This window comes from Callorhinus ursinus, unplaced genomic scaffold, assembly GCF_003265705.2.
Source record: "Callorhinus ursinus isolate GAN/ISIS: 27379988/994484 unplaced genomic scaffold, GSC_fseal_2.0 scaffold1, whole genome shotgun sequence".
Taxonomy (NCBI): domain Eukaryota; kingdom Metazoa; phylum Chordata; class Mammalia; order Carnivora; family Otariidae; genus Callorhinus; species Callorhinus ursinus.
In genome coordinates, this window is record NW_027397063.1 from 49,576,346 (window position 1) to 49,582,335 (window position 5,990).

A 5,990-nucleotide genomic window follows, 5' to 3' on the forward strand; every position below is an offset into this window, starting at 1 on the left:
ATTAGAAGTTTGGAATTTTATTTTGTTATGTTAATCACCATACATTACATCATTAGTTTTTGATGTAGTGTTCCATGATTCATTGTTTGCATATAACACCCAGGGCTCCATTCAGTATGTGCCCTAATACCCACCCCCCTCCCCTCTAGAACCCTCAGTTTGTTTCTCAAAGGTCCATAGTCTCTCATGGTTTTTCAGTACCGCACCTCATCCTCCAGAGAAGGGAGAGGGACTAGAAATAGAGTTGATTGATCATGCCTATGTGAGCAAGTGTTCACAAAATCTCAATAGTAAAGGGTTCAGAGAGCTTCCAGTGGCCGAACACATTAACACTGGGTGAGTGAGGCACCCCAACTCCACAAAAACAAAAGCTCCTGTGCTCAGGACCCTCCCAGATCTTGCCCTATGTATCTCTTCATCTGGCTGTTCATCTGTATCCTTTATCATGTCCTTTAATAAACCAGTAACATTAAGTGTTTCTCTGAGTTCTGTGAACCCTTCTAGCAAATTAGTTGAATCTGAGGAGGATATCATGGGAGTCTTTAATTTTGTAACCAAATCAGATATAAGTTGTAACCTGGGGACCTATCACTTGCTATTGGGATTTGAAGTAGGGTGGGCACAGTTTGTGCGACTGAGCCCTTAACCTGTGGGTCTGATACTATCTCCAGGTAGTGAGAATGACGTTAAGTTGCAGGACACCCAACTGGTGTCACAGAAAACTGCTTGGTGTGGGGGAAAAACCTCTACATATTTGGTAACTAGAAGTAAAGTGTTCTACATGAGAAACACAGGTAGAAAACTGAGTTTGTCTAATACATCCCTATAAGGTCTTCTGCATCCACTCCTTTGATTATACTCAGGAGTGAGACACTCTTAATTTGATGAAGTACTACCAGATTCTTTTCTAAAATGGCTGTACCAGTCTACACTCCAGCAGTGCACAGGGTTGGTTCCAGTATCTTCGCATGTCTTTGAATGCCTGTCATTATCCAACCAAATGTTAGCCAACTGAACAGGTATAAAGAAGCATCTTGTTTTAAAATCTCTCTGGTAAGTTTATCTTAATACACTTCTTAGCTTTTGGGGTTTTTCTTCTATAAATTGCCTATTCATACATATTTTTATCTTTTTAAAAGAAATTAGAATTCCTGGCTGTGGACTTAGTGAACTACAAGATGGCTCACAATGATCCTTGCCTCACAGCATTCACGTCTTTGTGTAGTTTCCTCCCATACTGGATAGGGCGGATCTGTGTAACCAATTGGGTATTAAGTAAATTATGGTGTGTAAATTCTGAGTAGGTCATAAAAGATATTGTGGTTTCCGCTTTATTCTCTTAGATGACTTGAGCTCTGGGAGAAGCCTGCTGTCATGTCCTGAGGACATTGAAGGAAACTTATGGAGAGCTCCACAAAGTGCAAAATAGCTACCAGCCAGCACCAACTTGCTGGTCATCTGGCAAGTGAGTGAGTTGTCTTAGAAGTGGATATTCCAGGACCTGAAGCCAAGCCTTCAAGTATCTGCAACCATGGCCAACATGCTGACTGCAAGTCATGAGACCCTGACCCAGAAAGAGGGTTAAGTCACTCCCAAATTTCTAACCTACAGAGACTGTAAGAGATTATAATAAGTGCTTATTATTAAGTCACTACATTTTTGGGTAATTTGTTATACAAAAGATTACTGACACCCTGATTGTTCTCTGTTGATTTGTAGGACTTCCCTGCATAGTCTAAAAAGATGAGTCCCCTGTCGGTTTTAGACTTTATATCCTTTTTCAACCTACCATTTGTCTATTAAATTTGTCTGTATTGTCTTCTTAAAATAAATTCATAACTTTGATATAGTAAAATTCATCTATTTTCTGCATTATGGTTCATGCTGGGTAGGGGGAAGGGCTGGTGTTTAAGACTTCTACATCCTAGGTCACAAGATATTTCCTACATTTTCTTCTAGAAAGTTTTTAATTTCACCCTTTATGGGTATTTTTGGCCTCCTTCTATACTCTCATCAGACCAGGTTAACCTCAATTCAGGCATATGTAATTTTTCACTGCAAGAATATGATCCCTTATTTGGGGGCACCCGGGTGGCTCAGATGGTTAAGCGTCTGCCTTTGGCTCAGGTCATGTGATCTTCAGGTCCTAGGATCGAGCCCCGCGTCGGGCTCCCTGCTCAGCAGGGATTCTGCTTCTCCCTCTTCCTCTTCCTACTGCTCCTGCTCTATCTCTCGGTCTTAAATGAATAAATAAAAAAAAAATTCTTTAAAAAAAAAAGAATATGCTCCCTTGTTTGGATGTAGAAAGAGTATAAATTATAAATACAAAACATTTTCCATCCTGTAGCTTGAGTAATAAGCTTTACCTATGAATCAACTTACTAGAGTTCATGTGCTTATGAAAGAATTCCTTCTAATAAGCCTGTTTTTCTTACTTACCCAATACTTCAGGAGAATCTAGGCTCAAGTTTCTTGCTTGTCTCTCCTTACTCCAAATCCTACAAAATAAACTACATTCTTTAGACAACTGAAGGGAGCTCTCAAGTCTTTATCACACTATCATGTATTTCCAGTTTAAATCATTTATATGCAGAGGTCAGAATAAACATTCTTCCACCACTTGGCTTAAATGAATATATCTTGAAATTGGTGTTTTAAAAAACAAAGACTTTTGCCTCAAGATGTAGAGACCAGGAAAAAGTATTTCTTCCATCCTTGCAGCAAAAAAGGAACAAAATTAGCTTCAAATTTAAGACTTTATGTGAATCCACAGGAGACCTAAGGTTGCAAAGGAAACAACTGATCCGAAGTCTTCCCTGTAGGAAAGAGAGGTGACGCAAGCCCACCTGAGGTAGTACAGCTGGTAGAGCCGGCGAACGTGAAGGCAGACTCCAAAATGGCAGAATACTGTGAACCCTTTGGGCCAAAGATACTGGGGGGAGTCCACATTGTCTCATAGGCTCTTCTTCCATGAATTCTACCTGGCACTCACAGAAAAGATCAGAAGGAGCCTTAAGAAGTATCCACTGTGGTACAGGTCCAGGGTAAGGGAATAGCAGCACTGCACAAGGGGCAGAAACTCCACCAAGATCTTTCCCCTCTATCTCCACTACAGAACAAAATTCCTTCAAGAATACAAGTTATCCAACTCAAGAATAGTTAAGTATGAAGAAAGTAACTGAATCTGTATTTAAAAATTTCTAAAAACTCTCAAGGCCCAGATGGTTTCACAGGAATATTCTAATTCTATATACAGTATCTTCAAGAAAATAGAGAAAGAACACTTCTCAACTCATATTATGAGGCTAACATTACTGTAAAACCAAAATCAAAGACATGAGAAGAAAACTACTGACAATATCCCTCATAAACACAGATGTAAAATTCATCAATAAATTTCAGCAAATTGAATACAGCAGTATATAAAAATAATACATGGTTCATCTGACAAATGCAAGACTGCCTTAATAATCAATGTAATCTCTATTAAAGACAATACAAAACACTATATGATTGTTTCAATAGATACAGAAGACAAATCTAACATTTATAATAAAAACTCAGCCAACTAGAGACAGAAGGGAGATTCCATAACCTAAAAATGGGCATATACAACTAACATCCTACTTATTGGTGAGAAACTGAGTGCTTTCTCCCAAAGACCAGGAACAGGTAAGGATGTCCACTCACATTACTCCTAAATCAACACTGTACTGGAAGTCCTACCCAGTTGAATGAGTTAAGAAAAATATAAGATACACAGATTGGAAAGAAAGGAGTAAAACTATAATTGCAGAAGATATGACTATTTTTGTAGAAAATCTAAAAGGACTTGCAACAAACAACAGGAATTAAAAATGAATTTGGCAAGGATGCAGAACACATCATTATATGAAAGTCAGTTGTATTCCTATTACGAGCAATAAACAATTAGAATTTGAAAATAAGAAACCCAGCAGACACCACCTTAACCAACTGCTTCCTAACATAATGCAAAGAGAAGGGCACACCAGCTCTGTGGTATTCTTCCCTCAATTTTTTTTTTTTAAAGATTTTATTTGTCAGAGAGAGAGAGCACAACCAGGGGGAGCAGCACAGGGAGAGGGAGAAGCAGGCTCCCCACTGAGCAAGGAGCCCGATGTGGGACTTGATCTTAGGATGCTGGAATCATGACCTGAGCCGAAAGCAGACGCTTAACCAACTGAGCCAGGTAGGCGTCCCTTTTCTCAAAATTTTTAACCTCAGTCTAGTCATGAGAAAACATCAGGTAAATCCAAACTGAGGGACACTGTACAAAATTTCTGACCTCAATTACTCTTTAAAAGTATCAAGGTCATAAAAGACAACGACAGAAACTTTCACAGATTGGAAGGGAGTAAGACATGACAACTAAATGCAGTGTAGTATCCTGGATTGGATTCCAGAACAGAAAAAAGACATTAAGTGGAAAAATTGAGGGAATGTGAATAAAATATGTAGTTAATAGTATGGTATCAATGTTAGTTTCTTAGTTTTGATAAACATACCATGATTATATAAGATATTAACATTAGAGGAAGCCAGGGAAGGGTATACAGGACTTGTGATGCTTCTGTAAATATAAAATTATTTCAAAAGAAAAAGTTAAAAAAAAAAAGCAAGAAAAAAACTATTACCATTTGCTACTATTTATACAAATCAGATGTTTAAAAACACCATCAGGCTAATATAAAAAGTAAACTGGTTGCAAAGGCTTTTAAGATTGTCATCCATAATCTGAATTTCATCCAAACAACCCATTGTTGTCATAAAACTCCTATGAACTTACAAAAACACATATCATTAACAAATCCTTTTCTGTTGTATGTATTAAGGATCCCTACAAAGATTTCAATTGGAAAAAACATCTGAAACTAAAAAGGTTTGACCAGCAGAATTTTTATGCCACCCAGCAGTGACGGAGATAAGTAAGACTGATAACTTAAAAAAGATTTGAGGTTATTTGTACTTTTGGTAAGATTTAACTGGGAAAAAATGTGGACAATGTGATAATATCTAATAATGGATATCATTTAGACTGAAGGTATTCAAAAATAGAACATATCAGTAAAATCAGTTTGGAGGATTAAATTAAGAGAGGAAGAGAACTTGCTGGCTTTATGAGCATGCAGGATACCTGAAGTGTATTAGAGGATGATGCCCGTATTTGTATCTCCATATTACACTGTATCAGACAGCACCTTAACTCTGACCAAGTCATTATCTCTATTATGGAGACTTCCTTGCAATACAAGAACTGAACTACAATTGGAAAAAGGAGAAAAGTAAAGGGGCACTGAAAGTAAAGAGAGTATTCTTGAATGATGATAAGAGAAAAAGAAAACTAAGGTTCCTTAAAGGCAAGGTTAGCCACTCCATTACGTGCAGAATAGAAAGAACAGGGGCAAGAGGCAATGTATGAAGAGCATGTCCTAGTGGGCACTCTGGAACGGCTTGGCTGTCCCACGGTAGAACGCATTTGACCTTTCTGAACCCTACATCCAGATCTACACACTGATGTGATAGCCTTTTAAAGGCTAATATTCTACCATGTAATCACAACAGGAGAAATATTCCTGAATCCTTAATAAAGTAATTTTGGTGCTATCAACTTACTAAAACAATCAGGAAACAAGGTAAGTATTAACACATTTCCTGCCACACAGTAAGTTCTTCATAAATATTGGCCATTAGCAGGTAGGAGACTTGGGAAGGGGGAGGAGATAGAAAATAAAAAGAACAAAGAGGAAGAGAAAGGGAAGGTATGTCTAGCCTGCAGTGATTTTTAGCCCTAGTTCATACTATTACAACACATTTAATGCCTTCCTCGTAAATGTGAACCAAAAATACTCTTTTATCATCCTACAGGAGATACTTCTTCACTTTCAGAGTTCTTATTTAAAGAAAATACTGTTACCACCTTTTGATAAGAAGAACAGTTTCTTTACAGTCATTTTTATTAAACAAATAAG